Raw genomic sequence first — 12496 nt, 5'->3', positions numbered from 1 at the left:
TGGGGTTTGAGCATGCTCGCTGGTAGGAAAGCCTGTGGCTGCTACAAGCATACCTATACTAAAGGATGTGAAGCAGGAAGACCAAGCTCCATGGAAAGATGAAATCTTTATTCTGTGTTTGGACAGCATGCACTAGCACAGGTTCCAAAGTGCTGTCTGTCCTCAAATAAATGAAAAACAAAATTTTTCAATTTTTCAACAGCAAAAAATAAATGGCTGCAAAAGAAGAACATCTTTTGGTAATATTTCAATGGTCAACACATGAAATAAGGTGAATTTTTCCACATTTTATTCCCTAACTACAGATCTTTGTGACTATAATATTTTGCCTGTAACACTACACTCTTCATAAAGAATAATACTCCTCATTATCCAGAGAAGAAAATGCCTCATTAAGACAAAAGCTGGGGGAGAAGTATGCCCATTTATTATTCTCCAAGAACTAAAAAGAAGAGGTATCTTTTGAAACCCAGGGAATCAAAGTTTTAATTGGCTCAAAGCAATATACACACAGATTTTTTGTGCAGCTGGACACGTTCTGCTGTAAAGGATTTAGGTGACTTAATCAGTGGCAGTAACAGTCATGACTTCTTTTTACACAGTGGTTTGAGATTTGTCTAAATTGACACCACCACATAAAAATATTTCCCGTGCAGCTTATTATGTATTTGCCAGGTTGAACAGTCATGAACATCATAAGAGATGATGAGAGAAGAGAGGGCAGAGGGCTTGGGTACCCTGCATGACATGAAAAGCTTTTTGGATATTTGAATGAGGAACACATAGAAAAGGCCCAAATCCAGATGACTGAAAGAGATAGACAGGGATAGGGTAGAAGACAGACTGGGTGTAGAAAAGCTCACTGCTCCAACATGGGCTTTACAAGGTGTGCAGAGCTGGGAGAACCAAGCCAACAATATTTCCTGATAACTTCACTGGGGTTTAGCTCATAATCATTTTTCCTACAAGAAGATATCTGACAATCATTCTGATTCATTGAAGGAGCTTGAGAGACACAGATTTTGCTTTTTGCAAACAAAAACAAATAAATACAGGGGACTGGAAAATGTTTTTGTTAGCTCTTCCTCCATTTGCTTGGCTCTAGTCAGTAGGGATCCAGAAGCCAAAGCCATGCTTATAAGTGACTGGACTGCAAAAATCCATACCTTGAACAAGAAAGGTCATTTTAATATACAAATACATGTGAGCTCACACATGCAGCTCAGGAGACAGCTTTCTTCCAAAGTCACATTTCACATTTTGTTAGCTTTAAACTGCCATGAGTCTAATACACAGCATTTGGAAGGTAATTTGTTATGGCTGTACTGAACAGGAAATTCCACACTCCATTTTACTCTCTGCCAACATCAGGGAGTGACTTTGGGCCCTGGGATACACGTTTGAACCAGAATCCAACGATACTGGCAGTTTCAGCACCCTAACTGCTAATTCCTAACTTCTCTCTTCTACCACAGGAGTTGCAGTGAGGCTGCACTATGAAGCTGATGGATCCACATAAAAACTCACCCCTTCCTTCCACCATGAGGCCATTCACAAACACAGGACACAAGGAAAAAATGGATCATGCCTTTTGGCAGAGTGGCATCTTGCAGGTGCAAACAGCTGCATAACCACATAGCCAGTGTGTTCAGTGTGTCAGGGATCTGCTGTGCACATACAGACAGTTGTATGTTAAGGATTAAATGCTATATGGGTGAACCACAGGCAAAAAACCAGTTTTCTTTATCACCTACAGATGGATGTTCCAGACTCCTGTTCTATATCTGACCCTGCTGTCTTCCCTATTTTCATGCATGTTTTATTATCAAAATTGATGAAGCCCACCTCAGACCTTCTGAGGTTAGGAAGGTTATACCTCCAGTGTAAGAATCTTAAAGCCTCCCTCATGATGAAGGAATTTTCCTCTGCCAGAACCAGGAGAAAACATCCAAGCTATTTGTCTCACTGCAAACATGCTAAAAAAAGGTCACAAACTATTGACACCTTAAGGCCAGAAAATATATAATGTATTCCCTGAAGAAGCCTCAGCTCTGAAAAACCTGTAAACACACAAACAAGCCTTCTGTGGTTTGGACAGATTTTAAGTATGCTCTTCGCTTAACATAAAGACCAGAAAAGACAGAATCACTAGGAGATGGAATCAATAAGGAAAAAGAAGCCAACCATAGAATAGTGGAAAAAAGAGCAGAGCTACATGGTTTTATGAAAATGCAACCACACTGCTGCCAGCCAATACATGACTTCCAATTGTAGCACCCCTGCAGAAAGAAAGTTTGGGCAGGGCCTCTGGAGGAAAGATGTCTGTCAGAGAAATCAGGAATGGCGGAAGATTCACTCACACAAGAACAGTTCAAGTACTGGGGGAGAAAGGTGGGAAATTGCAATTCTGGGTTCCTTACCATGTCTTGAATACTTACAGAAAGGCAGAGTGCCTTTTGCTTCATATGCAGCTACACTATTGTACAGAGAGAGGGACTGGAGGAAGAAGAGCAAAATGCTCAGTAAAATGAGGAACTTTTTGTTACTATTTACAAGTGGAAAACCCCAGAAACAAAATTCATCACACAACCCCACTGGACTGTAAAAATGAAACAAAATCAGTGGTCTGTGGCTTTGCAAATCCCCAGGGACAAGAGATTCAAAGAATGCTAAGTACCTACATTTTCAGAGGTTTAAAACAAAAGTGCTTGAACTTAAGAAGAGAAATGCTCAGAGCAGATGGGGCCCTGCTTAGATGCCCCCGAAGTGGTGCCCCAAATGTAAGCACCTAAAGGCATTTGTCACAGCTGGGAAGCTCTGCTTTAAGCAACCAAGCTATACAGGATTTTTCATTTTCAAGTTTTATGTAAAAAGCACAAAATAGTTCCAATCTTGCTTGAGAGGCAAGAGATCAGGGCCAATATGTGAGCCTGCTGGGCCAGATTCACATCAGTGCAAGTCCCAAGTAATTGCCTTCAGCTCAGTGGCATGAGTCTCCCCTGGATGGGGACAAGTGCAACAAGCAGCCCACAGGAACTGATTGGACTCTATTTCTTATGGGTGAGATCAGAGAAAAGCTTTATCCCTCTGTATGTCCTTCAGACACTTTTGGGATTCTCTCCTGCCATATGTCAGGCTGTGCCTGATTTCTGAACATCCTGTCTTGTCTCCACTAAATTACACTTGAAAAATATTGACTGGAAAAGCAGAAGAGCTGAAAATAGTTCCAGCAAAACTGCGGTTCTCTGCCACCACTGGGAAGAAGACAAATATTCTCCTCCACCTCTACAGCTCACACAAATTCCCTCAAAGTGATTTTGAAACCCTCTCTTCCATTTCAAGGCAAGCTCCACTTGGTCCCCAAGGAACTTACAATGAAGAGGTTTGAAAGCACCAGAAAAATATTGAGATTTCCCATGTATTTGCTAATCAGGTGTAGTTTATCAAGAGAGATCACTGCAGAACTAGGTAGCAATTTTTGATCAAACCACATCACCTCAGAGACAATAACTTACTTATTTTCAGTATGTAGGGGGGGAATAAACAAAGTTCTCTTGTTCACATGCAAATGAAGTAACAGCATCCAGACATCCTCCACCACCCAGTCCTCTTAGATTGCTGCAGGAGAGAAAGCTGCTTTGATCCAATCTCAGATCAAATAAAGCATTTCAAGAAAACCCTACAATGTTTAGAAAATGGCAAAGCAACACAAGGTGAGAATTTCAAAACTAAGGATGATCTTCACTTGTGTATATAGAGACAAACTGAAAGGAGTAAGAACCAAGTACAAGTCTTACCCCTCAGCTCTCCTAAATTCTGTTGTTTAAGCCACAGCCAGAACATGGGGTTTTTTTCCACAGAGTTTATTTTAGAAGCGGTCTCGAGAAAAGAGTATTTGAAATTTTAATGGGAGAGGTTCTTAGCAGACCTTCAAACTCAGGTGCTGCTTTTTGATTCAACCTTACTAACTCACATGAGTGTGCCAGGAATGAGTCAATATAAACTCAGATGATTTTTTTTTTAGATGGAAACAATTCCAAGTGACAAGGCCAGAACAGTAACTAAAAATGGACTGCTCCTAGCTGCCCATGGTAGCCTTGCTTGCAGCTTGTTTTCTGTCCAGCTCAGTGCCTTCCTGAGATACAAAGTGCTCAGTCCTTTTCAGTCCCAAGTCCTTTCTACCCCTGAGATTGGGCTTTTTGCTTCCTTCCACAGCTTCTCTGCAGGAGTAACAGTCTCCCAGCCCCGTGATGTTGTGACTCTCCAGCCCAGCACGCTCCATGAGTCCTGGTTTCCCACGAGCACACTTCACAGTACAGAAGCCTCCCTCCAATCTACACAAGTTCAGTTTGTGACTGACCCTCATCTAGAAATAGCAAGAATCCTATAAAACCTTAATTATTTCCTGCAGAAGGCAATAATCCATATGAAATCCAATATGAAACCTCTTTCTAACAGCACAATTTAAACCTTGTTCCTAAGTCCCAACCTTGCAGTCCTCACTTGCAGAAAACTAGTGTCTCTAGGTAAAGGACAACACACAAACCTGAGCCCTCAGCCAATGTAAATTTATCAAAAACACAAGCTGCTTTGAACAGGACATGCAATCTTCAAGTTGGTGAGGGCCTGAGAAACAAAATTCCAAAATTCAGGCTGTCCTCCTCATGGTCTTTGGCTGAAAAAGGCCCAGTCTGAAGAAAACATGGACACCTTCATAGTTAGGGATGGAAAACACAGTACCTGTAACCCAAAACATCTCCTTAATTCTGACTGAAGGTCACTTTTTTCTTGAGAGTCCAAACAAACAAAAATGTATAAAGAAATGTTATAAACTGAATTGCTCAAAATCTGATTTTATTAAGTACTGCAAGTAGTTACTTTCACAACTACAGAACCTTTTTTTTAGAGAGATACTATTTTTTCCTCTTTTAAATTAAAAAAAAAAAAATCCTTCTGTTTGTTTTTTTTTTTTTTAACACAAACCTAAAAGCAAATTTCAGTTAGCACAGTAAGAGAAGAGTTTCATTTTGATATTTTAATTGAAATGCCAAAAAGCATCAGAATCAAACCGAGATGCCGTGTCATTTTCCTTCAAAAACATTAGTTCAGTCTAGCTGACAGCTAAGAGCAATTCAGTTCTGTGAGGTAAATACTTTGCTCTGGAAAGCAGACTCTCATGCCCTATTCAGTTTCATAAAATGAAAGAAACATGCCTCAAAACAACCAAAGTATCCAGGGGTGGTAGCAAATCCCACAGGAATTCAGTATACAAAAGTGTTCACAATCACTTGACAGGCCCTGTGACAGTTTCAATTAACATCCCATATTATAGTTTTAAAAGCTAATAAAGACTTTATTTTGTAAGGAAAAATAATGTAACAACATCATTGAAAGTCTCAAACCAGCACCATGTGAAAGAGCTTTCTAAAAAAATAGCAAATTTCTTGCTAATTCTGAATTACCTAACTTGGCACCTCCCTTCTTTTCCAAATTCTGTCTTTAAGCAAAAATCAAGATAGCCTTTTGATGAGTAAAGGAAATTTAGAAAATGCTTGACAATAACTATTCCCACGTTAGAGAAAATCTGTTTTCAAGGAGATTACAATTTTTATTAAGGTTGAACAGCGCAGGGTACACTCCTGTGTCTGGGATACAGAGCCCATGCTTCACCCAAACTTGACAAAGATAAGGCTCTTATCTTCAGCAAGAGAAAAAGAATCAACATCTCGAAAATGGGTCAAATTTCATTGCTGCTGAGATTAGCAGCTCCTCTTAGATTAGCTGACGTGGAAGAAAGAGAGAAAACCCTTGCAGCATCTGGAAAAGACTGACATGACTCCAACAGGTCGATTTCAGAAAGTCCTTCGTCAGCAAAAGCCCAGAGCTGGCAGAAAAGCACTGCTGGAAGGTGATAAGGATAACCCAAAGTGCAGCTTGCTCCCAGGGCCACACAGAGCACCATGCCTCGGACACAACTCTTATTTCCATGGTGATGCAACCAAGAGACACCGGCCCCAGAAACCTCAGAGGTACCCAGAGGGTGTCTGCAGTGTTTGACTTCAGGCTGGAGCTAAACTCCATTTACTGGAAGATGTTTGGAGGGAGCAATATTTCTCATTCCCTGACATTTTCTAAAAAGACATTTTTACAAATGGGGGCCAGGATTGTCAGTCATCTTTTATCCCCTGTGATTCCAGAGGCTCAGACGTTTCACTGGTTTGTTACTGTGGATCATTAAAAAGGTCAAACTGGCTTTACCGAAAGGCCTGCACAAATCCAGCCTCCCCCATGCCACACATTCTTTACGGAGTCTAAAAATAACATGATATTACAATGCAAGATTAGCTACATTTGCTCAAGATTCCTGTTACTCTTGCTTCCTTCTGTAGCAGCCCTGTCATGGGTGAATATGTGATAGGTTCTCATAACTTAGTGTATCAAAGAAAAACAAAACTGACTTGCCATTGATTATATTATAAATAGATAGGCTTCTATCTAGGATGAAGGCTATAACATACAGTGTACCCAAGCTTCTAATTTATACATATAACTGTATATGTGCATTTGCACAGGCACATACAGTGCTCACTGGGCAGTTGTACCTTTTTTCTTTGACTTGATGGTCATCCTTTCTGCAGTTATTTCACTAAAATCAAAATTTCTATGACTGAATCATTTTCATGCACATTTTGAGCTGGAAAAGACCACTTGGTCCAGCCTTTTGGTGGGCACGTACAGAGGATCCTGGCCAGACCCTTCACATACAATCCTGTGATCTGTGATCTTGGGTCTATGACCAGGGCAACCCAGAAGGGAAATAAGGAAATAAGTAGAGAGAGAAAGCATCCATCAGAAGAGATAAGCACCACAACAGAAATGTGTGTTACAGACACTTATATTTCCTAGAACAAAAAGGAACTCACAGCCAGGCATTCTGAAGTGTGATTTACAGGAACTGCCGCTGGTAGGACAGCTACCTGCTGCCTGGACTACAACAAAACCCAGATAAAACAGGCTTCTTGTTCCCAGCACATTAGTGGGTCAGGCCTAAAGCTGCCCTCATTTGAAGGACAAAAAGCAGCTCCACTGAAATGGTGTGACACGATCCATCCTCAATGATGAACTTATCAAGTATCTGGGTAGTGTCCTCCCCCAGCCTTATTTGAGCAAGAAATACTCGCTTAAAAATATGTCCTAACATCTCTTTTACCACAACTGATGTCATACCCAGTGACAGGACAGGCTCAAAGCTGCATCTGGGGACATTCAGATGTCTAGGAAGCTTTTCTTTACTGATAGGGTGGTCAAACACTGGAACAGGTTTCCCAGAGGTGGTTGATGCCCCAAGCCTGTCAGTGTTTAAAAGGCACTTGGACAATGCCTTTAATATCCCACTATAACTTTCGGCCAGCCCTGCAATGATCAGGCAGTTGGACTGGTCCCTTCCAACTGAAGTATGCTATATGAGAAGAAACAGGAAGTTTTCTACAGAAAGCTTCTTCCCTAATTTCCTGAGGAAAAAAGTGAATTAATCATCCCTCCAGTACAAATATATTTACCCTCTGGAAAGGATATACACAACTTATCTCTCTCCAGTCCAGTTTCTTACCTTTTAGCACCTATGCAGTGATAGCTGTCCCCAGTTTTGGTGGGAGGGAGAGTTAACAGTTCATAGGAGTTACTTAATGTGGCCTTGGCCTCTCACCTTATATACAGCATCTGTGATCAATCAGCATTTTCCTTGTTGCTTCATGCCTGGTGTTCCAGATTGGAAGGATTTGCAAAATTTGTTTGTCTTAATCTTTTCCTCACTCCTACTTTTTTTTTTTTTTTTCTTCCTGTGGATACACTGGGGAGAAAAGATAAAGATAAAAATCTTTGACTGTTGCACACAGGGCTATGCACTGAAGCATTTTCTTTAATTTACACATAGATACTTTTAGGCAGATACACACATGAGGATGCAGATCTCTCTTCAAACACCTCAGCAAAGTCTTGCTATATGGATCTGTAACACCATTTGGGAAGGGATATGATTTTGGCTGATTAAAAACGTTTTTAGGGCTGGAGAGCAATGAGGTTTGAAGAAGTAATTGATGCTGTCAGGTAAGCATTCAGGACTTCAACTCCAGCACAGTCTATTCAGATAGCATTGCTGTAATAGCAAGGGAGCTCTATCATGCTCCCTGGGGATGATAGACACTGCATAAAGATTTATACCTGGCAATACACAGAATCCCAGGATGGGTCAGGCTGGAGGGGACCACACTGGCTCACCTGGTCCAGCCTTCCTGCTCAAGCTGGGTCAACCCAGAGCACATGGCACAGGATTGTGTCCAGCTGTGTCTGGAATATCCCCAGTGAGGGAGACTCCACGCCCTCTCTGGTTTCTTTGGAGAACTTTGAAAAGTTCTTCCTCCTGTCCAGGTGGAACTTCCTGAACATCAGTCCCTTCCCGTTCCTCGTGTGCCACTGCTGGGCCCCACAGAGCAGAGCCTGGGCCCTGCTCTGACCCTCCCTGCACACAGGGACAGACAGGGATGAGGCCTCTCTTTCCCATGTCTCCTCTTGGGGTTGAACATCCCCAGTTCCCTCAGCCTTTCCTTGTCCAGGAGATGCTCCAGGCCCTTCTTCATCTCTGGACCCACTCCAGGAGTTCCCTGTCCCTCTTGTACCAAGAAGCTGAGAACTGGACACTCCAGATGTGCCTCACCAGAGCTGAGCAGAAGGGCAGGATCATCTCTCTCAACCTGCTGGCAATGCTCTTCCTAATGCATCTCAAGATCCCTGAGGCCTTCTTGGCCACAGGGGTACACTGCTGTCTCTTGGACAGCTTGATGTTCACCAGGACACTCAGGTCCTTCTCCGCAGAGCTGCCTTCCAGCCTGTAGAGGTGCAAGGGGTTAATACACACTGCTGTACTGTAACAAACACAGCATTTTCCTTAACAAAATCCCTAGGAACAGTCTCCTTCCCAAAATGACCAGCTGACTCCAAGTGAATCTGTGCTTTTGAGTGAGGGCTCTCATTGCACATCTTAAAATAGGGCACAAAGAACTGACTAACATGAATGGGACCAGTGCTGAGGCTTTAGCTGCAGTTAGGCTGTCCTTCCCCCGAAGATGTTCTGGTATTGTCCCTGTCACCCATTTCACTCTGACACCTAAAAATGTTCAGCAAGATTTAAATCAACCAACCCATGGGATCATGGAATCACTCTACATCCCAAGGCAGCAGGTCCTAATTCTTCGTTCATTTGAAGAAGACGGGATCTCAAATACTGAATGGTTTTGACTCTCCCAGCTTCAGGAAAGACAAAGCGGGTGATCACTGAGGAAAACTAGGGAGCCCCAGTTCACACTGAAAAGGCCAAGGGAACACAAGATGCTTTTCCTTCCTCCTCTAAGCATGCAGACCTCCACCTCAAAGAGCAAAGGAACTAACCACAGAGCTGGAGACACCAAAAAGGCCTGTCTGGGTAATGCTCTGACAACTGTGCTCTGAACTTCCTGGAGCAAGTTCCTTGCACTGCCAGAGTCAGGAGTGCCAACATGGTACAGTACTATCAGAAAAACAAAACCCAAAATGCACACATCTGTGGAATTGACTTAGCCCCAAAACAGTCAAAGCTAGGGCCTGAATATATCAAATATACATGAGGGGGTTAAGCCTACTTTGACTAAGAGCCATAAACACAGGGTTTAGTTTTCAGATAGTTTACTTCATGAACAGATGTGATTATAATTATATCAGATTTTAGTAAAAAGAGAAAACAAATTGTAAAGCAGAGTAGTCCAAAGGTAGCTTGTTCACTTTCCTGTACTGATTAAAGTAATTGAAATACTCACTTTTCCATCTTTATCCACCGCCATAAATAAATGAAAATCAATTCATTTAGTTCTACTTCCTATGGATTCCATCACACTACAATCCATTGTAACCAAAGCAACCATAAACATCCAGTCCAATGGGTGTGCCAAAAAACCTGACAAAACTCCACAAGAGCTAAGTGCTGCTGGGAGTCCCTGCTCTGATCACAGAGACCTCAGCAACAGTGTGATGCAGCTTAGGAGACCCCAGCAAAGATGAGGAATTGATTTATAGAGGCCAGACGTGGTCAAAAAGAGCTTCAGTTTGTCATTTCTGGCTTGAGGTAGGAAGTACGGCTTGAAAAATACACAATACTGCTACAGTGGAAAGCAAATACTGGCTGGTAAGAAGAGTGAGTGGAAATGCTGTAGGGACACAGACTCCAAAAACGCAAGTGTTATCCCTTTCCTCTTCCAGCCAGAGTGTCAGCCAGTCACACACTCCTGAAATCACATTTAACATTAGCATTTCCAGAGAGCTGAATTACCTCTCTCCTTCCCTTCTGCCCCTAACAATCCCCTGCAGCTGTGGCACACTCAGGAGTGTGCTTTGAAGAGTTTAGATGCTCATTTTGGGCAGCTTGGGTCTGATTTCCAGCATCAACAGCAGAAGAAACTGGTCTTGAGCCATGACTTTGGAAAAGACTTTGAAAAAGACCCAAACTTTTTATTCTGATGATTCCTGTGGAGCTTAAAGCCTTTATCCATACAAATTTCTGGCTTTGCCCTAGCCCTCCTCCTCTCCTGACCATTACCACATTATCCTGGCCAATACAAGTTTTTTTCATCAGACTCTCACCCTAATGCATTTACCTGTGCAATCCAGCAGGTAGAACAGCAGTGTTGACACATTGTGAATGCTTCCAGTTTTCTGTTTACCGCCATCCTCTCATTATCAGCTTCCTGCAACAGATGGACTGTAATTTTACAGGCACAAGAAGAGTTAGTAACTGGGTGGGAGAGGCAGGAAAGGCTGCTGCTTCAGTAGCAAGAACCCAGAGGGACAAATAAAGGCAGAATGTTGTTGAAGAAATATGGAGACCTATTAGCCCAGTATCAGCCATGAGCATAGCTTCAGCTAGGGCAATTCTGACTGCCTGCTCTTGCCAGTTCTGCTTTTTTTTCGCCAGGAAACGGGTTCTAAGAGATGCAGCTAAAGACACAAATAAATCTGTTGCAAGCTATGATGTTCCTTTTGTTGGGACAGCACCCATTTTGATAGCATCAGCCACAGTCCTTTCTAGTAGAGGTCTCTAACAACATTTCCATCCATATTGCCAATAAGCTAATACATAGTCTTTCCAAATTTGGAAAGGATCATGTGGGGAACTGAGACTAAATTTCATCTTTTCATTGCTTGCATCCCCCAGGAAAAGTCACAATGCACCACTTTTGTGTTTCTCCAAAGGGCAAATAAACAGTAACTAAAAATCATCCAAGAAAAATAAGGAATGATAAACTCTACGTTCTCACAGTCGTCAGCTTTCAAGCTCACCACACTGGAAATGCTAGTGTGCTATGCATTCCCTTATCCCCCCCCTTCATGTACCTGTAATGGTGCATAAGGAAGGCAGGAAGTCATGAGGCTGAGAATGCCGTGAAGAAAGTGCCCCTTTGCTTTGAGCAACATTATGAGTTGGAAAAATATTTTCAATCCCTAATGGCTAAGCTTTAAAAAGCCCTTGTGAAAACAAAACCAGGGCTCAATAATAAAAAATAATAAATAAATAATAATAAAAATAAATACTAAAAAAATAATAATAAATAAATAACAAAAATACCTCAAATGCAAGATGAGCAGGAAGCTCTCTGACACACAGCAAGCTCTGTTCCTGTGTTCCAGGCAGCGACCCATCAAGAGATGTCATTTCCCAGAGAAGAAAGAGTGATGCTGTGTCCTGGCAGGGCCAGCATGGCTTGTGGCTGGGTGACAGGCAGCTGTGCTGGCCCTGTGCCGGTTGGGATGAGCCTTCCTCTCAAAAGCCTCGGCACAGCAGCTCTCTTTTTAAAGAGAAAAATTAATCTTGTGGGGTATGGCACACATCTGAGGTATGAAATAATCTCTCAGGTGTATATCCAAGCCTGCCCTTCTGCAGTGCTTTAGTCAAGGGGCAGTTCTTTTGACGGGGTCAGTGAAGTACGGTCTCAGCAGAGCTCTCTGGGAAAAAGCCCTGCTGATCCATTTTCATTTTTTGCTGTGCCTAAACCACAGGGAAGCACACAGCAGCACCAAACCCAGCACCACAGCTGAAGAAGAGGACCTCCACCACACCTGCCTGTTGAGATATCCATGAGCTTCAAAGGCTCTTTACCCCCGCTTCCAGCTTTCTTATGTTAATAACTATTAACAGTCCAGTCCCTGCTCAGTCATAAAACTGTCAACACAATTAAACCTGTGTCAGAAAGGACAGTCTGATTCATCCTCTGCATTCAACTCCAAACCCAGCTTCACTCCAAGACGTAGCCAACTGTATCTAGGGCACTGCATACAGCCAGAGTCTTTGCAGAGAGCTGTTCTGAACATCTGAACCATGAGAGAGTTCAGTGTAAGTTTACAGCCTCTGGAGTGTACAACCACAAGAGACAGGAGTCTATAAGAAATTGGACCGATTACATGGCATCACACA

At 42.4% G+C, this 12496-nt stretch overlaps 1 protein-coding gene across 1 annotated transcript in view; it reads right to left on the bottom strand.

Moving 5' to 3' along the window:
- The window catches only part of CPS1 (carbamoyl-phosphate synthase 1), a 92655-nt gene extending 92502 nt beyond the window's left edge, over nt 1-153 (bottom strand). The window contains exon 1 of the mRNA XM_040069433.2: nt 54-153. The gene's annotated coding sequence lies outside the window, so the exon portion shown is untranslated. The remainder of the gene's footprint in view (nt 1-53) is intronic.
- Between the last annotated feature and the right edge of the window lie 12343 nt (nt 154-12496).

The sequence above is a fragment of the Hirundo rustica genome, chromosome 7 (assembly GCF_015227805.2).
Source record: "Hirundo rustica isolate bHirRus1 chromosome 7, bHirRus1.pri.v3, whole genome shotgun sequence".
In the NCBI taxonomy this organism is placed as follows: domain Eukaryota; kingdom Metazoa; phylum Chordata; class Aves; order Passeriformes; family Hirundinidae; genus Hirundo; species Hirundo rustica.
Note: the sequence above shows the minus strand (reverse complement) of the source record. Positions and strands in the feature narration are given on the sequence as shown.